This window comes from Scyliorhinus torazame, chromosome 4 (genome assembly GCF_047496885.1).
Source record: "Scyliorhinus torazame isolate Kashiwa2021f chromosome 4, sScyTor2.1, whole genome shotgun sequence".
Taxonomy (NCBI): domain Eukaryota; kingdom Metazoa; phylum Chordata; class Chondrichthyes; order Carcharhiniformes; family Scyliorhinidae; genus Scyliorhinus; species Scyliorhinus torazame.
In genome coordinates, this window is record NC_092710.1 from 301,124,811 (window position 1) to 301,152,685 (window position 27,875).

The following is a 27,875-nucleotide window of genomic DNA, read 5'->3' on the forward strand; positions in this document are numbered from 1 at the left end:
TGAGCTTGACCTCTTTATTAAAAATTGCAATACAGCAAAACTATTTTCCATATGCATATTCTACTGTGAGGCAATGTATTTGAAAATAAGGAGCTTCTTAAATCCACCAGGCAGAAGGTCTTGGTACCACCCAATAGATAATGAAGTCTCCTGGTCCTTAGTCCTGAAGAAGGTAAACAAACTTTCCACCTGTAATCAGATTAAAGAGAACCATTTCAAAATTCTTCACAGAAACCATTCTCCTCCTCTGCTTTCTGGCTGAATAAAATCCTGAGCATAATGGGAATTGCATGTGTGCAAAATTGAAATGAGGCTAATCATGTTCTACTTTCAGCTAAACTATTTACAGCTGCAACTGGATTGCTGTAAATCTACTGATGAAACTGTTGTCTGAGTTTGACTTACTCATTATATAAGACTGTACTTAAAAGTCATATAACGTGTTTCTAGAAATATTTTTTTTTGGCTGTTAAAAACATCCAGTGATGTGGTCTTCCTCAGTCTCAAACATGTCTGGCTGAAGTTCACAATAGACTTGCAACTTGTAAAAAACCTTTTTTTCTAATCAATGTGATCATTTTTCATATGTCTGCTCAAATGTTTTTGAAGAAAGCACAATGGTCACAGATAACCAATATTGTGCCACACATCACATTTCCTTTCAGGCAGCTACAGGAGTGCACTGATAAAAGACCAGGAACAGGTTACATGAGTACCCCCCCCCCCCCTTGCACTTATTCAAGGCTGATTTAGGCAGATTATTGATAGACAACACATTTGAGGGTTATGAAGGGCAGATGACAAAAGTGGATTTGAGACCACAACCAGATCAGCGATGACCTTATTGAATGGAAGAGTTAGTTCAAAGGGCTGAACGGCTTACTCCTGCTCCTGAAGCCTATGTTTCTCCCAGCAACCCATCTGCATGAACACAAAGTTCAAAATATGCCTTAGGGTATTTAATACTAAAAGATTCCATGACACTATTATGAAGAGCAAGGAAACTCTCTGGTGTCCAGGCCAGTATTCATTCCAATCATTATCACTAAACCAGATAATCTGGTCATTATCATATTGCTGTTTGTGGGAGCTCGCTGTGCACAATTTAGCTGCTGAATTTCCTACATTACAATAGCGATTACACTAAGTAGTACCTCATTGGCAGTAAAGCACTTTGGGATGTTGGGAGGTCATGAAAAGTACCGTACAAGTGCAATTCTTTCACCTTCTTATTTGCATTGTTGTTTAGTATATACAATATACTAGATGTAGTTAAATACACACAGCTCTGTGCTTACATTACTGCTAAAAATTGAAGTACTACATTCTTTGGTGTTTCATAAGTTGGTATTAGATGTGGAATCAAGTTTGGTGTATGAATTGCTAGAAGTCATTCACGACGTATTCAAAATAAATTGGTGTTATTGGATTATCATTATTTATTTTGCTTAAAATTGCTAACTGCTTTTTTCAGTTTCTTCCAAGGGCAAAATCTATCTGGACCGTTTTCAATTGTTTTAATTTTGTAATCTGATTATTGATTGCAAAATAAGAAAAAGGTTTGAAAAGCTATTTGTACGCATGGTTTGAAAATCAATCTCTGGTTGCGTTTTGTAATTGTTACATTTTAGCTGTTATGAAAACTACTAAATTGGCTCAGATTTCAAAATAGTGAAATTCTTACTTGAAAATCTATTTGTTTCCTAACATTAAAGAGATGTTCTATGATCTACTGCCTCTTTAAATGAGCCTTTAACATAGTAGCTACAAACGTATCATGCAACAATGCCTCTTCCTACTTTAGTCATTTTTTGTGTCAGAGTGTTATAACCTGCCTGCTTACCATTAGCTGGGGACTAATGGCAATCCCATAATCCTTTGGGAGTATGAGCTTCCCCAATGAGGGGGGCGGAGAAATCATTAGCAAATTCCTTGCATAAATAAAGCTGGCCAGTTTGGAACCGGCTAGAGGAGAGTGAGCAGCAAGGAAGTTGCTGCTGTTGTACATATATGTTATTGTAAATAAATGTTATTTCTTTCCATCCTTCAACTCGTGCTGAATTCTTCGTGACCCTCACAAAACTGGCAATGAGGGTTAAAGTGAATAGCTGTCTACACTGCTGAAGCCACCTCCCTGGATTTTTGTTGGATACAGGTAGGAAGTTGTTTTCTATTACACCATGCCTCTGTATGGACGTTTGGATGTTTTTGACACTGCGCTGGAAAGCTGGAACCAGTACGCACAACGGATGCGTTACTAATTCCGGGCAAACAACATCACCGAAAATGAGCGCCAGGTGGTCATATTGCTCACCGCCTGCGGCCCGCATACGTTTGGGGTGATCAGGTGCCTTACATACCCAGATGCGCCAGACACTGAAACGTTTGATGAACTTGTGAACTTAGTGGGGCAACATTTTAACCCAACCCCGTCCATAATAGTCCAGCGTTACCGGTTTAATACCGCTGAGAGGACCCCAGGAGAATCTCTTGCCGATTTTCAATCCAGGCTACGCAGGATTCCGGAGTACTGTGACTATGGTGAGACCTTGTCAGAAATGTTACGCGACCGTTGGCCGTCGGACATTCCTCCCCGAAGGGAGCCTTCTCCAGAACCAATGGATGAGGAGCCATGTCCGTGTCAGACTTATGGGCGCCGACACCGTCGCGGACGCCGGTCCTGGGGGCGCCAGAGATGCTGTCGTTCCGACAGAAACTGGGGCCAGCCCAGGGGCCGTACCTTCCATTTGGATGAACCTGCGGCGACTACTTCTGAGGATGTGGAGACGGAGGATGACTGCCTGCAGCTGCATTGTGTGGCAGCACCCCGTGTGGCCCCCATTAAGGTGACAGTACAGGTCAATGGTCACCTGCTTGAGATGGAGTTGGACACTGACGCAGCGGTCTCCGTGATCGCCCAGAGGACATTCGACTGCATCAAGCAGGGTATACAGACCCTTACATTAACCGACACACAGGCCAGGTTGGCCACCTATACGGGGGAACCATTGGAAATTACAGGAACTATGATGACCCCTGTTGTTTATGGACGTCAGGAGGGGTGTTTCCCACTTATCGTGGTGTGCGGCCACGGTTGGGACTGGTTGCGCCACTTGCGGCTGCAGTGGCAGCACGTCCTCCAAACAGTTTCTGGAGGGTTGACTGAGGTGCTAGGACGATACCCAGATGTATTCCAGCCCGGTTTGGGGAAAATAAAAGGGGCCGTAGCCCGTATCCAAATTGAACCAGGAGCCACGCCGTGCTATTTCCAGGCGCGCCCAGTGCCTTACGCCTTGCTCGAGAAGGTAGAAGGGGAGCGTGGATGCAGTGGGCGGAGGAGCAGCAGGCGGCTATCCAGCACTGCTTCAGGGAGATCAAAGCGGACCTGCTGGAGCCGATGAAGGCTTCTATCGACAAGCTGCTGGAGACCCAGACGGCCCGGGGGTGGCGATGCACGAGGTCTGACAAAAGATCTCTGACAACGAGGACGAGATCTTAGGCCTTGCGGTAAAGGTGGAGGAGCAAGAGGCACTCCACAAGAAATGGCAGGAACGGTTCGAGGAGCTGGAGAATCGGTTGAGGCGGAAGAATTTGCGGATCCTGGGCCTCCCGGAGGGGTCGGACGTGGGAGCCTATGTGGTCACCATCATAAACTCGCTGATGGGAGCGGGGTCCTTCCAGGGGCCCCTGGAGCTGGAAGGGGCCCATAGAGTGTTGGCGAGGAGGCCTAAGGCTAACACGCCGCCGCGGGCGGTGCTGGTGCGGTTTCATCGGTTCGCTAATCGGGAGTGCGTGCTCAGGTGGGCTAAGAAAGAGAGGAGCAGCAGGTGGGAGAACGCGGAGGTTCGAATGTATCAGGACTGGAGTGCAGAGGTGGCGAAGAAGAGGGCCGAGTACAACCGGGTGAAGGCGGTGCTGCACAGGAAGGGGGTGAAGTTTGGCATGCTGCAGCCGGCGCGACTGTGGGTCACCTACAAGGACCGGCACCATTATTTTGAGTCCCCGGAGGAAGCGCGGGCCTTTGTTCAGTCCGAGAAGCTGGACACAAACTGAGGGTCGGGATGGGTTGTCGGGGATTGCTGTTGGTGTGTTACATTTTGAGGGGGTTCTTTGCTCGTTTCTTTTTGGTTCGGTGTGGGTGGTTAGGGTCGGTTGGGCACTGTTTTGGTTGGGTCTGTCGGGTGGGCTCTTGGGGGGGTGTGTGTGTGTAAGTAAATGGAGTAGGGGTGGATGGCTGGAGTAGGGGTGGATGGCCGGTAGGGGGGATGGGCCCTTGCGGGGGATGGGCCCTTGCGGGGGAGGGGCCCTTGCGGGGAGGGTGGTGAGGGGACTGGGCCTGTAAAAGGAGCTGCGTCAAAGGTGGCGGGGCAGGTGGAAAGCGCAGGCTTTTTCCCGCGCTGAAGGGGGCGGGGAAGCGAGGGTTGTTTCCCGCGCTTGGGATGGAAGGGGGAGGCGGAGAGCCCGCTGATGGGTAATGGAGGAGGGCATGTCCCACAATGGGAGGAGTCGAAGGAGAGGCGGGAGTGGCCGGGGTCAGCTGACTTGTGGGAGTGCAATGGGGGGGGGGGAGCAAAGCAGCTAGGAGGGGTCCTAGCTGGGGGGGGGAACCGGGTTGCTGCTGGTATGGTCAAGGGGGAGCTGGAGCGAGTAGAAGAGGTTAGGAAGGGGGGTCTGCCGCCGGGGGGAACGGGCCAGGCGTGGGGTGCGGGCATGTAGCTGGCTGAGGAGGGGTTATGGCTAGTCGGCGGGGCGGGTAGCCCCCTGATCCGGCTGATAATCTGGAATGTAAGGGGACTGAACGGACCGGTCAAGCGGGCCTGGGTGTTCGTGCACCTGAAGGGGCAGAAGGTGGATGTGGTCATGCTCCAGGAGACACACCTGAAGGTGGCAGACCAGGTAAGATTGAGGAAGGGGTGGGAAGGTCAAGTGTTTCATTCGGGGCTGGATGCCAAAAATCGGGGGGTGGCGATCTTGGTGGGAAAGAGGGTGTCGTTCGAGGGGTCGAGCATTGTGACAGACAATGGCGGCAGGTATGTAATGATAAGTGGTAAGCTGCAAGGGGAGAGGGTGGTGCTGGTTAACGTGTACGCCCCGAACTGGAACGATGCGGGTTTTATGCGCCGCATGTTGGGTCGGATCCGGACTTGGAAGTGGGGGGCCTGATAATGGGGGGGGGGGGTTTAACACGGTGTTGGATCCAGCACTGGATCGCTCCAGGTCTAGGACGGGTAGGAAGCCGGCGGCGGCTAAAGTGCTGAGGGGGTTTATGGACCAGATGGGAGGGGTGGTCACTTGGAGATTTGCAAGGCCGGGGGCTAGGGAATTTTCATTCTTCTCGCATGTTCATAAGGCTTATTCCCGGATCGACTTTTTTTATTGAGTAGGGCGCTGATAGCGAGAGTAGAGGATACCGAGTACTCGGCGATAGCCTTTTTGGATCACGCCCCGCATTGGGTAGACCTGGAGCTGGGGGAGGAGAGGGACCAGCGCCCGTTGTGGCGCTTGGAGGTGGGGCTGTTGGTGGACGAGGCGAGTGAGTGAGTGGGTCCGAGGAAGCATAGAGATACCTGGAGGCCAACGATAACGGGGAGGTCTGAGTGGGGATGGTATGGGAGGCACTGAAGGAAGTGGTTAGGGGGTAGCTGATCTCCATTAGGGCCCACAAGGAGAGGAGAAAGCAGAGGGAGAGGGAGGGGCTGGTGGGGGAGATGGTGAGGGTAGACAGGAGGTATGCGGAGGTGCCTGAGGAAGGATTGTTGTGGGAGAGGCGTAGTGTCCAGGCCGAATTTGACCTGTTGACCACCAGGAAAAGCAGAGGCGCAGTGGAGGAAGGCCCAGGGGGCGATTTGAGTATGGGGAAAAGGCAAGTCGGATGCTGGCGCATCAGCTTCGGATGCGGGACGCAGCTAGGGAGATTGGGGGAGCTAAGGATAGGGGAGGGAGTGGGGTTGGCATCAATGGGGTCTTCAGGGACTTTTATGAGGAACTGTATCGGTCCGAGCCCCCACTGGTGGAGGGAGGGATGGGCCGCTTTCTGGACCAATTGAGGTTTCCGAAGGTGGAGGAGGGACTGGTGGTGGGATTGGGGGCCCCGATTGGGCTGGAGGAGCTGGCCAAAGGGATAGGGAGCATGCAGGTGGGGAAGGCACCGGGGCCGGATGGTATCCCGGTCGGATTCTACAAAACATATGTGGACCTGTTGCTAGTTAGGACCTTCAATGAGGCAAGGGGGGGGGGGGCTTTGCCCCCAACGATGTCCCGGGCACTGATCTCCTTGATCCTGAAGCGGGACAAGTATCCCCTGCAGTGTGGGTCTTACAGGCCGATTTTGTTGTTAAACGTAGATGCCAAGGTGCTGGCGAAGGTCTTAGCCACGAGAATTGAGGATTGTGATCCACGAAGACCAGACTGGGTTCGTGAAGGGGAGGCAGTTGAACGTGAATGTGCGGAGGCTCCTGCTCTTCGCACTAGCGATTGAACCCCTGGCACTGAGGGAGTCGAGGAACTGCAGGGGGTTGGTGCAGAGCATAGGGTGTCGCTCTATGCGGACGACTTGCTGCTATATGTGGCGGACCGGGGGGGGGGGGGGGGGGAGAAATGCCGGAGGTAATGAAGTTCCTCAAGGAGTTCGGGGATTTCTCAGGGTACAAGCTCAACATGGGGAAGAGCGAGTTGTTCGTGGTTCACCCAGGGGACCAGGAGAGGGGATTGGCGAGCTCCCACTAAAAAGGGCGGAGAGGAGCTTCAGGTATTTGGGGGTCCAGGAGCTGGCAGGCCCTGCATAGACTTAATTTCACGAGGCTAGTGGAGCAAATGGAGGAGTTCAAGAGGTGGGACGCGTTGCCGTTGTCCCTGGCGGGTCGGGTGCAGTCAGTTAAGATGACGGTGCTCCCAAGGTTTTTGTTCCTGTTCCAGTGCCTCCCCATTCTTATCCCGAAGGCCTTCTTTAGGCGGGTCAACAGGAGCATAACGGGGTTTGTGTGAGCGCGAGGGACTCAGAGGGTGAGAAGGGTGTTCCTGGAGCGGAGTAGGGATGGGGGGGGGCTGGCACTGTCCAACCTCTGTGGGTACTACTGGGCCACCAATGTGGCGATGGTGCGCAATTGGGTGATGGAGGGGGAAGGGGGCTGCATGGAAGAGGCTGGAGACGGCGTCTTGTGAGGGTACGAGTCTGGAGGCGCTGGCAACGGCGCCGCTGCCGCTCCCTCCAATGAGGTATACCACGAGCCCGGTAGTGGCGGCTACCCTCAATCTGGGGGTAGTGGAGGCGGCACAGGGGGGAAGTGGGGGCCTCGGTGTGGACCCCAATGCGGGGGAATCACCGGTTTCTCCCAGGGAGAATAGATGGAGGGTTTTCGGGATGGCACAGGGCAGGGATAAGAAGGTTGGGGGACCTGCTTGTGGATGGTAAGTTCGCGAGCCTGGGTGAGCTCGAGGAGAGGTATGGGCATCCCCCCGGGGAACACCTTTAGGCATTTACAGGTAAGGGCGTTTGCCAGGCAGCAAGTGGTGGAATTGCCGCGGCTGCTGCCACGCACAGTACAGGACAGGGTGCTCTCTGGGGGGTGGGTTGGAGAGGGGAAGATCTCGGCAACTTATCAGGTGGTGCAGGAGGAGGAGGAGGTCTCGGTGGTGGAGTTGAAAGGTAAGTGGGAGGAGGAGTTGGGAGAGGAAATAGAGTAGGGGATGTGGGCAGATGCCCTTGGGAGGGTGAACTCTTTCTCTTCGTGCACGAGGCTCAGCTTCATACAGTTTAAGGTGTTGCACAGGGCACACATGACTGGGACATGGATGAGCTGGTTCTTTGGGGGTGAGGACAGGTGTGTTAGGTGCTCAGGGAGCCCAGCACACCCATATGTTCTGGGCATGCCCAGCGCTGGAGGAATTTTGGAAGGGCGTAGCGAGGACGGTGTCAGGGGTGGTAGGATCCAGGGTCAAACCGGGCTGGGGGCTCGCAATATTTGGGGTTGCAGGGGAGCCGGGAGTGCAGGAGGCGAAAGAGGCCAATATTCTGGCCTTTGCATCCCTGGTAGCCCGGCGAAGGATTCTTGTTCAGTAGAAGGATGCGAGGCCCCCAAGCGTGGAATCCTGGATCAACAATATGGCGGGGTTTATTAAATTGGAGAGGGTGAAATTCACCTTAAGGGGATCGGTACAAGGGTTCTTCAGGCGGTGGCAACCGTTCTTGGACTTCCTGGCAGAACGGTAGACAATGGTCAGCAGCAGCAGCATCCCGGGGGGGGGGGGGGGGGGGGGGGGTCTATTTTATTTTTGTTTATTTACCCTGGGGGATCTGAGGGGGTGTATATATTTGCAATGTTTGCTTTGTGTTAATTCGGGGTGTTCATTTATTATTGATGTATAGGGAGGAGGGGGGCACGGGGGTTATTTTATTTTGTTCTGTATTTAATTCTATTGGGTTCCTTTTTCATTTTGTTGTTGATATTTTGTGAAAACCTCAATAAAAATTATTTTAAAAAAGAGAAAATGAACGGCATACGCCATATCCGCACCGCTCCATAACACCCGGCTTCAAATGGGTTGGCGGTGCGCGCAGTGCCGACATTCAAACGAGGCCTAAAGAAGCAGTCTTCCGGGTCGATGGACACGAGACTGACTCGTTTTTTGTTTTCATATCGGACAACCCCACATGCGGTCACTGGGGTAGCTCCCGCGGAACTCCTAATGGGCCAGAGACTTCGCACCCACTTTAGCATGGTTTTCCTGGACATTGGCACAAAAGTACGCCGCACACAAGAACGGCAGGGACATGGTTTTTCTCGGCATCGGCCGATTCGAGTTTACGCCCGGTGACCCAGTGTTCGTTCGGAATTTTGCTGGTGGTGCCCAGTGGGTTCCGTGGCCTAATCTTTCGCCAAACGGGCCCTATCTTTTACCAGGTGCAAGCATGTAGACCACGTTCGGTCCAGACCATCCCTTCCAAAGATTCCCCGGAGTTCATTTTTACAGCCAGAGACCAGACACAGTGGAAAATATTCCTCAAAATATTCCTCTGGTGTCGCACTCAAAGCCTGCGCAAGTCGTTACAGAACCACGTAGAGATAGAGACGCCGAGATGACGGAGGCAGTGGACTCCGAGATGGAGACACAGGACGCATCAGAGGGGGAATCCTCGGGCCCACGGGCTGTGGATGTACAACCGTTACGCCGTTCATCACAGAAGCGCCGCTCTCAGTCTCCTTACACGCTGCCCGATCGAGCACCTCGTGCAAATGGTGGCCGGCCTGCGGCAAAACGCGTCTGACGCCCTCCTTCTTCAGGGTCTTCGGTGTATTCCTTGGACTTTAGGGGGGGGGGGTTGTTATAACCTGCCTGCTTACCACTGGCTGGGGACTAATGGCAATCCCACAATCCTTTGGGAGTATGAGCTTCCCAATGAGGGTGGGGGGAGGGGGGAGAAATCATTAGCAGATTCCCTGCATGAATAAAGCTGGCCAGTTTGGAACTGGCTAGGAGAGTGAGCAGCAAGGGAGTTGCTGCTGCTGTTGTGTGTATATGTGTTATTGCCAATAAATGTTATTTCTTTCTATCCTTAAACTCGTCCTGGATTCTTCGTGGCCCTCACAAAACAGAGATTGACCAAAACATAATCAAGAAAATGTTTAAATTGTGCTTCTAATTGATTTAGTTGTTTTTTTTCCCATCAAAACATATAGTGCGAGAGAGGGGAAGATACAACTTGCATTTATATAGTATCTTTAATATAGACAAACATCTCAAGGGGCTTCTTAGCGGCATAATCTTAAAAATTGATGTCAACTCAAAAAAGGTCTGAGGAGGAGTATTCAATAACTTGGTTAAAGCAGTCGGGTTGGATGAGGGAGGCTTGGGGTGGGAAGGCCAAAATTCTACAACCTGAGGAAAATGAAAGCACGGCTTTCAACGGTGGAGATTAGAAGATGAATTAAAAACAAAAATTGGAATAGCAGACTTGGAAGGTTGATGAGCTGAAGGAGGTCATGATAGGATGAATGAAGGAGGTTATAAAGAAAAGGAACGGAATAGGCCATGGTATCTGACTAAAACAAGTGGAGTAATTTAGGATCTAACAAAAAGCAAAACAGAGGGCACAACATAATGGCCACACTGTGCCCAAAAAGCAGCTTACCGTGGCGCAGCGTGACGGAAAAAAGCCGACAGGCCCCGCTCCCGGGATCTACCCGGCTCGCAACATCTCGTTTGTGATGTAAATCCCACCCATTGTGAGCAGGATCACTTTTTAGCAAATCTGCATATTAAAGCAAGACAGCTAGTCTCACTTTATTGTGCAAATTCCCGAGTTATTCCAGGCTTGGGATCAATCTCTTTCGCTTCGGGTGAGCCTTGTTCAGTACTGGTCTCCAAAAATGGGGACCAGATGGAACAGCACTTGTGGGGGTCTTCTAGGATAGGCTGGCACCCAAATGGCACCAGCCATGCCAGGGTGCCAGCCTATCCTAGAAGACCCCCACGATGTTGTCATGGTGGCCAGGTTGGCAATATCAAAGTGTAAATTTGGCATTTTTTGTGTGGGTGTGATCAGGCCAGGGATGCCCTGCAGGGGTTGCTTCGGGGGCCTCGGAGATTCCTTGTTACGTTGAGGAGTTCCAGCGAGTGGAGCTCAGTGCTCAAAATGGGGCTATGTGCGGCCATGGCCGCATGTTCCCCACTAAGGCCCCTTATCAAATGTGAGTTGCGTTTTGTAGCCTTGTGTTTCTTGTTGCTGCAAGCGCTTGCTATGGGACATTGCCATTTAGTTAAATCGTGCCCAGAGTCCGTTCTGGGTGGGATTAGAGAGGTTGTCCCGGTGCTTCTAATGGCATTCTGTTTTTGGGCCTCAAATGGGGAATGCTCTGACGAGGATGCACTCAGTCGCATTTCCTGTACTGACCAGCTGAGGGACAGATTACATAAAGTAGGGTTGCATTCCCTGGAATTTAGAACGATAAGGGGTGATTTAATCAAATTTTCCAAGACACTAAGGGGAACCAATAGGATAGATTGTGAGATTAGATTGTGAGAGATTATTTCCACGAGCTGAGTCCAGAACTGGAGGAATATTTAAAAAAAATTAAATCCAGACCTATCAGGAGAAACATTAGTAAACGCTCTACATACAAAAGGTGGTAGGAGTATGAAATTCTCTTCCACAAATGGCAATTGATACTACATCAATTTAATGTTTTTAGATTGTTAGCCAAAAGTATCAAGGGATTTGGGACAAAATTGGGTATGTGGAGTTCAGTCACGGATCAGCTGATCTCTCTCTGAATAACAGGCTTGAGGCGCTAAATAGCTTATTCCAGTTATGTAACTACATTAGTGAGTTTCGCAGATCAATGCTCAAAAATCTGTTTGATCAGAATCTTACCTGTGTGCTAGTAGGTGGGCGAACCGTCGATTGATGTGATGCAGAGATAATTAATTAGAAAATATTTTAATAAAACAAAGTAAAATTAAAATAATAAAAAAATAGCAAAAGCAAGTGGACAGACAGAAAAGCATTTGATTTTTTATTGTATTTTAATATAATTAATAACTTTATTGCTGTCAGATTTTGGTTTGTTGCAGCAAGACAAACAAACTTTACATGTGAATCATAGAATTTACAGTGCAGAAGGAGGCCATTCGCCCAACGAGTCTGCACCAGCCCTGGGAAAGAGCACTCTGCCTGAGCCCATACCTACACCCTATCCCCACACCTACACTCTATCCCCGTAACCCCACCTAACTTTTTTTTTGGACACCAAGGGCAATTTAGCACAGCCAGTCCATCTAACCTGCACATCTTTGGACTGTGGAAGGAAGCCCGGACCTATACAAGAAATCCAGGTACAACCTCTGCAAAGCCATCTGGGATGCCAAGAGAGAATATCAGACCAAGCTAGTCACAGACAAGTGTTACAGACTTTTGTAGGTTGTGGCAAGGCCTAAACAACAGAACGGGCTACAAAGCGAAGCTGAGCAGTATCTCCGGCAGCAGCGCACCCCTCCCCGATGAACTCAATGCATTCTATGCTCGGTTCGAGCAGGAAACCATCGATCCGCTGTAGAGTGCTCCAGTAGCCCAAAACACATCCATACCCACCGTCACAACATCCAAAGTCAGATCGGCTTTCCTGAAAGTGAACCCTTGGAAGGCGACCGGTCTGGACGGGATCCCTGGTCGTGCACTCAGAGCCTGCGTGGACCAGCTGGCAGATGTGTTCGCGGACATTTTCAACCTGTCCCTACTCCGCTCTGAGGTTCCCACCTGCTTCAAGAAGACCACCATCCGGTGCCAAAGAAGAACCAGGCAAAGTGCCTCAATGACTACCGTCCGGTGGCCCTGACTTCAGTCGTAATGAAGTGCTTTGAGAGGTTGGTCATGAAGCGCATCAACTCCATACCCCCAGAACGCCTAGATCCACTGCAATTCACATACCGCCGTAACCGGTCCACAGCAGATGCCATCTCCCTGGCTCTATACTCATCCCTTGAGCACCGAGACACCAAGGACTCCTATTTATTGAGTACAGCTCCGCCTTCAACATCATCCCAGGCAAGCTCATAGCAAAGCTCCAAAACCTAGGACTTGGCTCCTCACTCTGCAACTGGATCCTCGACTTTCTGACCCACAGACCACAATCAGTAAGAATAAACAATACCACCTCCTCCACAATAGTCCTCAAGACCGGGGGTCGCACAAGGCTTACCCCCCTACTGTACTCCCTCTACACATGACTGCATTGCAAAACTTGGTTCCAACTCCATCTACAAGTTTGCTGCCGACACAAGCATATTGGGTTGGATCGCGAATAATGACGAGTCAGAATACAGGACGGAGATAGAGAACCTAGTGGAGTGGTGCAGCGACAACAACCTGCCTCTCCATGCCATCAAAACTATAGACTTCAGGAAGCAAAGTACTGTACACACCCTTGTCTGCATCAACGGAGCGGAGGTGGAGATGGTTTACAGCTTCAAACTCCTAGGAGTGCACATCACTAAAAATCTGTTCTTGGTCCACCCACGTCGACGCTACCACCAAGAAAGCACAGCAGCACCTATACTTCCTCAGGAAACTAAGGAAATTCGATATGTCCACCCTGACCCTTATCAATTTTTACAGATGCACCATAGAAAGCATCCTATCGGGCTGCATCACAGCCTGGTATGGCAACTGCTCGGCCCAGGACCGCAAGAAACTTCAGAGTCGTGAACACCGCCCAGTCCATCACACGAACCTGCCTCCCATCCATTGACTCCATCTACGCCTCCCACTGCCCGGGGAAAGCAGGCAGCATAATCAAAGATCCCTCCCACCCGGCTTACTCACACTTCCAACTTCTTCCATCGGGCAGGAGATACAGAAGTCTGAGAACACGCACGAACAGACTCAAACAGCTTCTTCCCCGCTGTTACCAGACTCCTAAACGACCCTCTTATGAACTGACCTGATTAATACTAAACCCCTGTATGCTTCACCCTTGTGTACCTGGTGTTGCCTTATTATGCATTCTCTTTTCTTTTCATGTACTTAATGATCTGTTTGAGCTGCTCGTAGAAAAATACTTTTCACTGTACCTCGGTACACGTGACAATAAACAAAGAAATCTAAAAATTGTTTAATATTTGGATATTATCTTATTCCGTTTTCAAAAAAACTGTACTCGGTTTTAACTTTCATAGTTCAACTATCCTCTAAGCAAAATATTTTTCTCTAACCTTCCTTTAATTCTTTATTATCTTCGGGCAGCACGGTGGCGCAGTGGTTAGCACGGTTGCCTCACGGCAGCGAGGTCCCAGGTTCAATCCAGGCTCTGGGTCACAGTGCGTGTGCAGTTTGCACATTCTCCCTGTGTTTGCGTGGGTTTCACCCCCACAGCCCAAAAAGATGTGCAGGGTAGGTGGATTGGCCACGCTAAATTGCCCCTTAATTGGAAAAAATGAATTGGCTACTCTAAATTTATTAAAATAATTTTTTTAAATTATCTTCAATTTGTACCCTCTTGGTATCTCACTCACCTGTGGAAAGATTTTTTTGTTACTTGCCATAATCTTGGACGCCTCTACCACATCACTTCTGAACATCGAGAAAAAGGCCTCAACATTCAGGTATACAATAATAACTGTCACCATTTATTTCTGGTAATATCCTAGTCCATCAATACTACATACTTTGCATTGGTTTTATATCCTTCCTAACAGCGTGCAAAAACATTGCATAAGGTTCTGTGCAAATTTATCATTACCTCCTTGGTTTTATATAAAGGCTGCAATATTTTCTTCGGTGCTTAACTTGTCCATACCTCCGACTTTGCCATGCCTTGTTTCCTTGAGTAGGGATCATTGAAAAATGAATGGTGGGCTTCTGCTATCAAGGAGTCTGCTAGTAGTGAGCTGCAAAAACAAAACTATGCTATGCAAAGCTAGGGTGGCACAGTGCTTGGCACTGCTGCCTCACAGCACCAGGAACCCGGGTTCAATTCCGGCCTTGGGTGACTGTGGAATTTGCACTTTCTCACAGTGTCTGTGTGGGTTTCCTCCGGTTTCCTCTCACAATCCAAAGATGTGCAGGTTAGGTGAATTGGCCATCCTAAATTGCCCCTTCGTGTGCAAAGGTTTAGGTGGGGTTATGGGGCTAGGGTGGAGGATTGGGTCTAGGTAGGGTGCTCTTTTGGAGACTCGATGGGTAGGATGGTCTCCTTCCACACTGTAGGGATTCTATTCTATTCTATAGAGGGGCTGGTGATGCAACATTAGAAAAGGCAGCCAGGTTTTTAAAGCATCGGGAGAAACAAGAAAATCAATGAAACTGAAGCCGTTTAGGCCTACACAGGTAAGCAACTGAGCAGATATTAAGGCCCCCAGAAATATGAAAGTGGTGCTGATCCTTCATCTTAGGCAGTCTCTTAAGGTCAAAATGAAGGAAATGCTTATGTGGGGGGAGAGAAAGAGTCCGAAATTAGGGACAGTAGGGGTAAAACAGTCAGTATTAAATCAAATGAGGAAATCAGGACTGTTTCTCCATTCTGTAAAGATCCTCCGGTTTAATCCTTGCCTGTTCCCATTTCCTCCTTTTAATTTCCGTTAACCTGCTCGCTACTGCCATTTTTTTGACCATGGATGGGTTAATGCCTTTAAGATCTAGCAGCTTATCTTAATTTGAAAAAGGAAACATAAGCAGGATGTGGTGTTTGGTCTGAAACCTCTTAATGGACCCAGGCGGTGGCCAACAAGCTGTTTGGTGCTGACCATTCTAGAATGTTCTACAGAGCTGGGAAGGTTTGATCTCGTTGCAGTTTAAACGTCCAGCAGATCAATATTGCTGGGGCTCTCTCCAGGTAAACGGATCGAGCCACCTGTTCCTCCCTATCCAGCCTGAGTGTTTAATACCCGAAGACAGAGCTAGAGGGAACTCTTTGGGTTTCTCTCCCTGAAAGCTTGACAGACTTCTGTAACATCTCCTGGAAGCTTCTTCTCTGATACTCTATTTTTCCTCAGTAAAGCTAGGAAACCAGTTAAGTTTAACCACAGGCTGAAGCGAGGGAGAAGGTGAGACCGAGAGTTTTAAGAATCAAACTGGTCTAAGGCTACTCTTTAGAGTGAAGTCCCAGGGTAATAAAAGAAGTGACTCCCCCAGAGGAAACCCTACAGGGTTTCAACTCCCTACCTGCTAGAAAATCCTTGTTAGCAATCCAATTGGTGATTTCAATCACTCCGTGTCCTGGGAGGACAGGCTGCCGCAGCGACCTCAATACCAGAAACAAGGACAGTCATCCTTTTTCATCTTGATCCCTATTGCTTTAACTCTATCTCTATCCCTCCCTCAGTGTGTGTCTATCTTGTGTGTTTTGCTAGTGGGTGGGACGGTCAAAGGGGGAGCAGTAGATTACCTGGCCGTTATTCTGTTATAATTATTGCATGTTTCAACTTGATTTCTATTATAAATAAAAAGTTGAAATCTGGTGCCTGTAAGTCATTGGAGCAGCCAAGGGCCAAAGATCTCAGAAATGTTATACAAATTATTGGTTAATTCACTTGTTACAGAACCACAGAATAATACTGCAGAGGAGGCCCTTCACCCATCGAGCCTGCACTGTGCATGAAAAACACCTGACTGGCCTACCTGATCCCACTCCAGACAGACAATGACCCAAGCCGCAAATTGAACCTGGAACCCGGTGCTGTGAAGCAACAGTGCTAACCACTGTGCTACTGTGCCACCCCATCAAGTCTGCACTGACACTCTGAAAGAACAATCTGCCTAGGCCCACTGCATAATCTCCATCCCATAACCCCACACATTGATCATAGCCAATCCACCTAACCTGAACATCTTTTGACTGTGGGAGGAAACTGGAGCACCTTAACCATGCATACACAGGGAGAACATACAAACTCCACAAAGACAAGAAGAATTGCCAGGTCCATGGTGCTGTGATGCTGTGTACGAACCAGTATGCTAACAGTTGAATATTGCTGAAAAGAAACATCTGTTGTTGAGGCTTCTGTCTTGCACTGATCAGTACAAATTCAAAGATGTCAAATTTCAAACTATCATGGTACAAATTGTTGTGATTGTTTAAAATTAGTCAGCTTAGCATGGTCCTGATGAGTGCAAGATGAAAAGCTTTTACAACTTGTCTCTCTAATCAGCAATACCTTAAACTTAGTTACCCAGCTTTTTTGCCACTCGAAAGTTTCTCCTTATTTAACCTTCTATTAAATCCCCCCTGAACTTGCTGTGAACCAACTCATATTTATATAAGCACCTAGAACATAACAAAATGTCCTAAGGAACTTCAACAGAGCATTATAAAACTAAATGTAGTCGATATTTGATCTAGCTTTTGATCATCTGACCTGACAAAGAATGAAAGTGAAGTAGAGGTTTGGTCCCTTGTTCCGCACTGTAACTAATCACCGTTTGTCGACATACCACTTGTCAATGTTCTCTGTTGATTATTCTTTTTATCTACTATGTATGTCCCTCGGCCGCAGAAAAATACTTTTCACTGTACTTCGGTACACGTGACAATAAATCAAATCAATCAATCAATCAGAAGCAGGGAGGTGTGGATAGGGTATTTAACTGTGAAGAATGAATCCAGCTTCCCATGTCGATGTAACTGAATTACAGAATCCCTGGTACCATCAGTGAATAATCTCTGCAACCTAAGCCTTTGGCATCCTGCCTAAAAGGTGCGCCCAGAATTAAGCACAGTAGTCCAGGTGGGGCTTAACCGTGTGGTATACAACGTAATACCCTTGCTTTTACACTCAATTCTTGTTTCAAGTCAAGTATCCTATATGCTTTTTTAGTCATCATGGTACAAGAGGCCATTTAGCCCATCAGGTCCATGGCTACTCTCCAAAGAATCAACCAGGTACCATTCCTCCGCTCTATCTCCATAGCCCTAAAAGTTTATTTCCTACCAGATTTCTTTTTCATATTTTTGATGGAGTTTGCTTGTTAGGCTGAGAGTTCCAGGTCATTGCCATTGGTGTGTAAAGCAGCAAAAAAGACTCCTGAACTAGCTCTTCTATCTTCAAAGATTTGTGCACATACACCTTAGCTTAGAATCATAGAATCCCCAATGTAGAACGAGGCCATTCAGGTTATCAAGTCTACACCGACCCTCTGAAAGAGCACCCTACCTAGGCCCACTCCCCGCTCTATCCCCGTAACCCCGGACATGAAGGGCAATTTAGCATGGCCAATCCACCTTATACCCCTATTACGGTTAAGTGGCCACTTAAGGGCCTTTTCATTCCCAGCCTCAATTTTTGGGTTGACACCAGTTGGAACAGGGTCCCAAACTGAAAATGTTAAAAAAACTTCATCTTGGGTTGGGTGCGCCTCAATCTGAAGGCCCCTTCAGATTTGGGGTCACCCCCCTCTGGGACCTCTGGCCAGCCAATCCCCTGGCCTAGCTCCCAACACCGAGATCACCCCCCCTTCCGGCCCCTCAGGGCATCTCCTACCCTGGACCTAGCTGAAGTGCTGTCCCAGTTATTAGGCTCAGGCAGTGCTGCAGTATTTCTTCTGGCCACTGCAGCACTGTGCCTGGAGAGCTGGCGGGATCCATTCAAGGGCAAGTGAAAGTCCCGCCTACTGCCAATCAACACTCAATTGAGCATAAAATGCCAGCGGGCCTGTTGGGTGCGGGAATGGGTTACACACCGACTCTCAGGATAAATTCAAGCTAAAGGAAGGATTTATAGCTCCAAGATGGCCAATGCTGGCCGAAGAGTTAAAGAATCAAATTTAATCTACTAGCTCTTGGTCCATACTTGACCACCTCAAGTATTATCCAAATGTTTATTTCGGATGCAGTGAGGATTTCTGCTGCTACCATCCTTTCAGGCAATTAGTTTCAGACCTCCATGGAGAGGAATAGAATAGGAAAAAGTAGAATACAAACTTCAGCCACATAGAGCACATAGGGGCAGCACGGTAGCCTTGTGGATAGCACAATTGCTTCACAGCTCCAGGGTCCCAGGTTCGATTCCGGCTTGGGTCACTGTCTGTGCGGAGTCTGCACATCCTCCCCGTGTGTGCGTGGGTTTCCTCCGGGTGCTCCGGTTTCCTCCCACAGTCCAAAGATGTGCAGGTTAGGTGGATTGGCCATGATAAATTGCCCTTAGTGTCCAAAATTGCCCTTAGTGTTGGGTGGGGTTACTGGGTTATGGGGATAGGGTGGCGGTGTTGACCTTGGGGCGGGTGCTCTTTCCAAGAGCCGGTGCAGTCTCGATGGGCCGAATGGCCTCCTTCTGCACTGTAAATTCTATGATCTATGATCAGAGCCACTGTCAGACCACACCTGAAGTACTGCAAGCAGTTGTGGACAATACAACTCGGCAGGATATATGGTCTTGGAGGAAGTGCAAAATGAAAGCTGTATTCTATAGGTTAAATTATGAGGCGAGATCACACAAAGTAGGGAATTCACAAGGTGTTGATTCAAAGTTTTCAAGATATTATGGGAAACAGACAAGGTAGATAGAGATAGGATAGATGCTTTTGCTGGTTAGGGAGTCTAGGAGCAATAACACAATGTAAAAGAGCCAGACCTTTCAAGAGTTAAATTAAGAAACATTTCTACTACAAAAATGGTAAAAATTTGGAACTTTCTTCTGTAAATGGCAACGGTTGCTAGGTTATTTATTGATGTTAAATGTGAGATTGCTAACATATTTGCTCACCAAAGGAATATGGGGTAAAAATGCACTATAGAACAATCATCTTTAGCTGCTTTATTAATAACCTTCCTTCCATTATAAGGTAGGAATTGGGGATGTTTGCTGATGATTCAGTACATTCAGCACCATTCCCAACTCCTCAGATACTTGAGCATATGTACGTTCATATGGACAGAGACAGAAACAAAAGGCAGTAAGGGGGAAAGTGTAAGGCAGAGAAGCCATAGTCAAAAATCAAAAAGGGCAACAGTACAAGGTACAGTGACTGAGGGGAGCTCAGTGAATAGGCCCAGTAATACGAAAAGGAATAAAACTGGAAGTAAAAACATAAATGGAAAGCGACGTGGCAGGTTGTTACATGAAGATATGGGTTCAACGACAAGGAAAATTAGGCGAAAAGTTAAGAGGAAATATAATTTAGGAGAGGTTACTGATCAAGGTGTTAAGATTCAAAACAGAGGTATAAAAGCCAACATAAGTGTACTTTAACTGAATGCTCGTAGTATTCGGAATAAGGTAAATGAATTGATGGCGCAAATCATCATGAATGACTAGGGTTTAGTGGCCATTACTGAAACACGGTTAATGGACGGTCACGACTGGGAGTTAAATATCCGAGGGTATCAAACTATACGGAAGGACAGAGTGGCTGGTAAGGGAGGTTGTGTAGCTCTGTTATTTACATCATCTGTTATTTAACATCATCTGTTATTTAAGGATGACATCCGGGCAATAGTAAGGGATGACATCGGTACTATGGCGGATAAGGTTGAATCCATTTGGGTGGAACTCAGGATTAGTAAGGCGAAAAAGTCACTGATAAGAGTGGTCTATAGGTGGGGCAGGCAATAAACAAAGAAATAACTGATGCACGTTGAAATGGTACAGCAGTTATCATGGGGGATTTTAATCTACATGTCGATTGGTTTAACCAGGTCGGTCAAGGCAGCCTTGAGGAGGGGTTCATAGAATGTATCCGCGATAGTTTCCTCGAACAGTATGTAATGGAACCTACGAGGGAACAAGCGGTCCTAGATCTGGTCCTGTGTAATGAGACAGGATTGATTCAGGATCTCATAGTTAGGGATCCTCTTGGAAGGAGCGATCACAATGTGGTGGAATTTAAAATACAGATGGAGGGTGAGAAGGCAAAAATCAAACATTAGTGTTTTGTGATTAAACAAAGGAGATTACAATGGCATGAGAGAAGAACTAGCTAAGGTAGACTGGGAGCAAAGACTTTATGGTGAAACAGTTGAGGAACAGTGGAGAACCTTCCAAGCGATTTTTCACAGTGCTCAGCAAATGTTTATACCAATAAAAAGGAAGGACGGTAGAAAGAGGGAAAATCGACCGTGGATATCATAAGGAAATAAGGGAGAGTATAAAATTTAAGGAAAAAGCATACAAAGTGGCAAAGTTTGTGGGAGACTAGAGGACTGGGAAATCTTTAGGGGGCAAAAGAAAGCTACTAAAAAAGCTATAAAGAAAAGTAAGATAGATTATGAGAGTAAACTTGCTCAGAATATAAAAACAGATAGTAAAAATTTCTACAAATATAATAAAACAACAGAGTGGCTAAGGTAAATATTGGTCCTTTAGAGGATGAGAAGGGAGATTTAATAATGGTGAGGTGAGGAAATGGCTGAGGAACTGAACAGGTTTTTTGGTTCAATCTTCACAGTGGAAGACACAAATAACATGCCAGTGACTATGACAGGTGAGGACCTTGAGATGATTTTTATCACTAAGGAGGTAGTGATGGGCAAGCTAATGGGGCTAAAGGTAGACAAGTCTCCTGGCCCTGATGGAATGCATCCCAGAGTGCTAAAAGAGATGGCTAAGGAAATTGCAAATGCACTAGTGATAATTTACCAAAATACACTAGACTCTGGGGTGGTCCCGGCGGATTGGAAATTAGCAAACGTGACACCACTGTTTAAAAAAAAGAGGGAGGCAGAAAGTGGACCAGTTAGCTTAACTTCGATAGTAGGGAAGATGCTGGAATCTATCATCAAGGAAGAAATAGCGAGGCATCTGGATGGAAATTGTGCATTGGCAGACGCAGCATGGGTTCATAAAGGGCAGGTCGTGCCTAACTAAATTAGTGGAATTTTTTGAGGACATTACCAGTGCGGTAGATAACGGGGAGCCAATGGATGTGGTATATCCAGAAAGTTTTTGACAAGGTGCCACACAAAAGGTTGCTGCATAAGATAATGCATGGCATTAAGGGTAAAGTGGTAGCATGGATAGAGGATTGGTTAAGAGAAAGCAAAGAGTGGGGATTAATGGGTGTTTCTCTGGTTGGCAATCAGTAGCTACTTGTGTCCCTCAGGGAATAGTGTTGGGCCCACAATTGTTCACAATTTACATAGATGATTTGGAGTTGGGGACCAAGTGCAATGTGTCCATGTTTGCAGACAACATAAAATGAGTGGTAAAGCAAAAAGTGCAGAGGATACCGGAAGTCTGCAGAGGGATTTGGATAGGTTAAGTGAATGGGCTAGGGTCTGGCAGATGGAATACAATGTTGACAAATGTGAGGTTATCCATTTTGGTAGGAATAACAGCAAAAGGGATTATTATTTAAATAATAAAATATTAAAACATGCTGCTGTTCAGAGACCTGGGTGTGCTAGTGCATGAGTCGCAAAAAGTTTACAGGTACAACAGGTGATTAAGAAGGCAAATGGAGTTTTGTCCTTCATTGCTAGAGGGGTGGAATTTAAGACTAGGGAGGATAGACTGCAATTGTATAAGGTGTTAGTGAGGCCACACCTGGAGTATTGTTTTCAGTTTTGGGCTCCTTATCTGAGAAAGGACATACTGGCGCTGGAGGGTGTGCAGAGGAGATTCACTAAATTAATCCCAGAGCTGAAGGGGTTGGATTACAAAGAGAGGTTGAGTAGACTGGGATTGTACTCATTGGAATTTAGAAGGATGCGGGGGGATCTTATAGAAACATATAAAATTATGAAGGGAATAGATAGATGCGAGCAGGTTGTTTCCACTGGCGGGTGAAAGTAGAACTAGGAGGCATAGCCTCAAAATAAGGAGAAGTGGATTTAGGACTGAGTTTAGGAGAAACCTTCACCCAAAGGATTGTGAATCTATGGAATTCCCTGCCCAGTGAAGCAGTTGAGGCTCCTTCATTAAATGTTTTTAAGATAAAGATAGATAGTTTGAAGAATAAAGGGATTAAGGGTTATGGTGTTCGGGCCGGAAAGTGGAGCTGAGTCCACAAAAGATCAGCCATGATCTCATTGAATGGCGGAGCAGGCTCGAGGGGCCAGGTGGCCTACTCCTGCTCCTAGTTCTTATATGCAGCTAGAGCTGAACATCATCCAGACTTGGGCTGGTACATAACATTGACACTACCAAATTGCCAGACAATGGCTATCTCAAACAAGAGAGAATTCAACCATCTCGCCATGACATGCAATGGTATTACCATCACTGAATCCCCCACTATCAATATCCTGGGGGGGGGGGGGGGGGGGGGGGGAATTACCATTGATCAGAAATTTAACTTGGCTAATCATATAAGTACTGCAGCTACAACAGCATATCAGGCGAATAACGCTCAGCCTCTCCATCTACTAGGCACAAGACAGAGGTGTGATGGAATTGTCCAACTTGCCTGGATGAGTGCAGTTCTAACAATACTCAAGAAGCTCTTTCATCCAGGACAGAGCAGCCTGATTGATTGACACACATCCATCATCTTAAACATTCACACCCGCCGCCACCTATGTACACTTGGAGCAGTATGTACCATATACAAGATGCACTGCAGCAACTTGTCAAGCCTTCTTCGATAGAACCTTCCAAACCCGTGGGCTCTACCAGCTGGAATGACAATGTAGCAGATGTTTGAGAATGCCATCTCCTGGAAAATTCCCTCCAAGCCACACAGCATCCTGAGCTGGAAATATATTGCAGTTAGGTCAAAATCCTGGAACTCCCACCCTAACAGCACTCTGCGTATACTTACACCACAACAGCAGTACAAGAAGATGGCTCTACTATCTTAAGGGCAATTAGAAATGGGCAACAAATGCTGGCCTTGCCAGTGACACCAATTACCTATGAAAGGATAAATACAAAATGACAGGTAAAAAGTGTCAGGTTTCTGATTAGCCATGGTACCAGTCCAAAGATGTGCAGGTTAGGTGGATTGGCCATGATAAATTGCCCTTAGTGTCCAAAATTGCCCTTAGTGTTGGGTGGGGTTGCTGGGTTGTGGGGATAGGGTGGAGGTGTTGACCTTGGGTAGGGTGCTCTTTCCAAGAGCCGGTGCAGACGCGATGGGCCGGGTGGCCTCCTTCTGCACTGTAAATTCTATGATAATCTATGATTAATCTAGGACAAAGGTTCGGCACAACATCGTGGGCCGAAGGGCCTGTTCTGTGCTGTATTTTTCTATGTTCTATGGGAAGATCGTGCTGGAACATCCACTGCGATCCGCATTGGTTTTACTGCCTAAAATAAGTCATTTTGGGGGATAATTCTGCCCAAAGAACCATTTATAGTACAGCAGTGGTTATTTGGCCTATTGTGTCTATGCCAACTCTCCAGAGTAATCCAGTCAATCCTACTCCCCACTCAATCTTCAAAGCCCTGCAAATGTATTTCCTTCAATGCCCATCCCATCCAATTTATTTTTTAAAGCACTTGACTTTTTTCCCACTTCTATCATCTTTGTGGGTGGCAAGTTGCAGGTCATTATCACACATGCGGGAAAAAAATTCTTCCTCCTTTGGTTCTTGACCCTTCCATCAATGTACTACTAAGCTGTACCAAACCTGCAACCATACTTTCTTGTTTTATCCAATCAGTGCATAACTGTACTAGACATTACACAGAATTAACAAGAACTAATTTGCACCAGGTAGAAAAGAGGTGACAGAGGAAGAAAGGTTGATTTGCAGGGAAAGGCATGACTCAGGATTTTTTTTAATGGCACTTCAGTTCCTGCTCCCGCCTAAATAAATGGGACAAATCCGCCCGAAGTATCCACATGTCTTCAAAGCTGACTTCTAACCTGCAGCATCTGTTTCAAATGTTTTCCCAGATAGCCAACATGTCTTCAGTGTTTTTAAACAGGAATACAATTAATTTCCAAAGGGGTTCCCTTGAATAGCCACATTATACCACATCTTTAGGATTTCCAGATCTTCTGCTTCATATAAAAGCACCGATCAGCATAATTCGGTCTTGGTGGTCTCATACCAAATCCCACTATATTGACTATTTAATCCCCAGCCATCAATTTTCTAATTTCTCACAAACTGCCACCATTTAATTTGGTCCACATTCTTTAAATGTTACTGAGTCGTGAATGTCACTTGCAAAGCATTTAATGCTCATTCACAGTTGCTTTAAACTCAAGTCTTGCTAGGCTATTTCAGAGTCAATCACATTGGTGTAGGACTGGAGTCAAATATCATCCAGGCCAGATGGCTTCTACTTTCCCAAAGGATATCAAAGAATCAATTGAGTTTTGCAACAAGCCGACGGATTTACATGATATTAAATGGCCAAATAAGCATAAGAGGATGAAGTCTATTCCAGATCGTATGAGAGATTTGTGGTCACTTATTAATTGACACCAGCTTTTTAACTATTACAATAAATATTAAAAATCAAATTCTCAAACTGCCATGGTGAGATTAGAACCCGATTTCTATGATGATTAGTTTAGGACTTCGAATTACTAATCAAGTAGCAATATCACTATTCTATCATACCTCTTTAAATACTTTGCTCTTCATTATCCATTCCATCTTTCCTTACCTCATACTTGATCCCCCACATTTCCACTCCTTCACTGAAATCTAAAAATGGACTCCAGGTTTATTCAGGATAAGACTTGGGTCTGAAGATGTACTCCGTATTTACTCAGGATTAGTACTACGGTCTGAAAATGTACTCCGTATTTACGCAGGATTAGTAAGAGGGCAGCACAGTGGCGCAGTGGCCTCACGGCGCTGAGGACCCTGGTTCGATCCTGGCCACAGGTCACTGTCCGCGTGGAGTTTGCATATTCTCCCCATGTCTACGTGGGTCTCACCCCACAATCCAAAAAGGTGTGCAGGGTAGGTGGATTGGCCATGCTAATTGTCCCTTAATTGGAAAAAAAAGAATTGGGTACTCTAAATTGGAAAAAAAAAGGATTAGTACTACGGTCTCAAAATGTACCCTGTATTTATTCAGGATTAGTACTGGGATCTGAAGATGTATTCAGTATTTACTCGGGATTAGTCCAAGAAGCATAAATGGTTAGGTTAGAACATTACAGCGCAGTACAGGCCCTTCGGCCCTCGATGTTGCGCAGACCTGTGAAACCACTCTAAAGCCCATCTACACTATTCCCTTATCGTCCATATGTCTATCCAATGACCATTTGAATGCCCTTAGTGTTGGCGAGTCAACTACTGTTGCAGGCAGGGCATTCCACGCCCTTACTACTCTCTGAGTAAAGAACCTACCTCTGACATCTGTCTTATATCTATCTCCCCTCAATTTAAAGCTATGTTCCCTCGTGCGAGAAATCACCATCCGGGGAAAAAGACTCTCACTGTCCACCCTATCCAATCCTCTGAACATCTTGTACGCCTCAATTAAGTCACCTCTTAACCTTCTCTCTAACGAAAACGGCCTCAAGTCCTTCAGCCTTTCCTCATAAGATCTTCCCTCCATACCAGGCAACATCCTGGTAAATCTCCTCTGCACCCTTTCCAATGCTTCCACATCCTTCCTATAATGCGGCGACCAGAATTGCACGCAATACTCCAAATGCGGCCGCACCAGAGTTTTGTACAGCTGCAACATGACCTCATGGCTCCGAAACTCAATTCCTCTACCAATAAAAGCTAACACACCGTACGCCTTCTTAACAACCCTCTCAACCTGGGTGGCAACTTTCAGGTATCTGTGTACATGGACACCGAGATCTCTCTGCTCATCCACACTGCCAAGAATCTTACCATTAGCCCAGTACTCTGTCTTCCTGTTATTCCTTCCAAAATGAATCACCTCACTTTTCTGCATTAAACTCCATTTGCCACCTCTCAGCCCAGCGCTGCAGCTTATCTATGTCCCTCTGTAACTTGTAACATCCTTCCGCACTGTCCACAACTCCACCAACTTTAGTGTCATCTGCAAATTTACTCACCCATCCTTCTACGCCCTCCTCCAGGTCATTCATAAAAATGACAAACAGCAGTGGCCCCAAAACAGATCCTTGTGGTACACCACTGGTAACTGGACTCCAGTCTGAACATTTCCCATCAACCACCACTCTTTGTCTTCTTCCAGCTAGCCAATTTCTGATCCAAACTGCTAAATCACCCGGAATCCCATGCCTCCTTATTTTCTGTAGTAGCCTACCATGGGGAACCTTATCAAACGCTTTACTGAAATCCATATACACCACATCAACTGCTCTACCCTCATCTACCTGTTCAGTCACCTTCTCAAAGAACTCAATAAGGTTTGTGAGGCACGACCTACCCTTCACAAAACCGTGTTGACTATCTCTAATCAAATTATTCCTTTCCAGATGATTATACATCCTATCTCTTATCAACCTTTCCAAGATTTTGCCCACAACAGAAGTAAGGCTCACTTTAAGTCTAAAGTCTATAGTTACCTGGGTTGTCTCTAATCCCCTTCTTGAACAAGGGGACAACATTTGCTATCCTCCAGTCTTCTGGCACTATTCCTGTAGACAAAGATGACTTAAAGATCAAAGCCAAAGGGTCAGCAATCTTCTCCCGAGCTTCCCAGAGAATCCAAGGATAAATCCCATCCAGCCCAGGGGACCGATCTATTTTCACACTTTCCAGAATTGCTAACACCTCCTCCTTATGAACCTCAAGCTCTTCTAGTCTAGTAGCCTGAATCTCAGTATTCTCCTCGACAACATTGTCTTTTTCCTGTGTGAATATTCATTTAGCACCTCTCCTATCTCCACGGACTCCAAGCAGAACTTCCCACTACTGTCCTTGACTGGCCCTACTCTTACCCTAGTCATTTGTTTATTCCTGATATATCTATAGAAAGCTTTAGGGTTATCCTTGATCCTACCTGCCAAAGACTTCTCATGTCCCCTCCTGGCTCTTCTTAGCTCTCTCTTTAGGTCCTTCCTAGCTAACTTGTAACTCTCAAGCGCCTTAACTGAACCTTCATGTCTCTTTACATAAGCCTCCTTCTTCTTCTTCTTGACAAGTGTTTTTATAAAAAATATATATTTTATTAAAGTTTTTCGATCAAACAAAAAACATAAATTTCCCATTTTACAACTTTGTAATAATATATACATTGATCGTCTTTGAAATAAATAATATGCTAACCAACGGCAACTGCCAACAACAAAATAAGAAACAACAGAAATAGTAACTAAAATAGTAACTTTGTAACATCTAATATAAATAACTAATATATAAACACACACATAAAAACCCCCACGGACCCAAATGGGTCCCCCTCCCCCCCCCCCCCCCCAACCCTCCCCCCTGGGTTGCTGCTGCTACCTTTCCTATTTTCCCTTATCGCTCTGCGAGATAGTCGAACGGTTGCCACCGCCTGGTGAACCCTTGAGCCGAACCTCTTAGTGCGTACTTTATCCGCTCCAATTTTATGAACCCTGCCATGTCGTTTATCCAGGCCTCCACGCCCGG

The 27,875-nt window shown here is 46.8% G+C and overlaps 1 protein-coding gene and 1 long non-coding RNA gene across 4 annotated transcripts in view; both read right to left on the reverse strand.

The window, feature by feature from the left end:
- LOC140411041 (uncharacterized) lies at nucleotides 1-27,563 on the reverse strand. Its single transcript, XR_011940793.1, has 2 exons — nucleotides 22,967-27,563; nucleotides 1-189 (listed from the first exon to the last, which is right to left on the reverse strand). It is a non-coding gene; the product is annotated as an uncharacterized lncRNA (long non-coding RNA).
- slc22a16 (solute carrier family 22 member 16) overlaps nucleotides 1-27,875 on the reverse strand; it is a 175,050-nt gene that overhangs the window by 100,156 nt on the left and 47,019 nt on the right. The gene's annotated exons all lie outside the window — the stretch shown is intronic.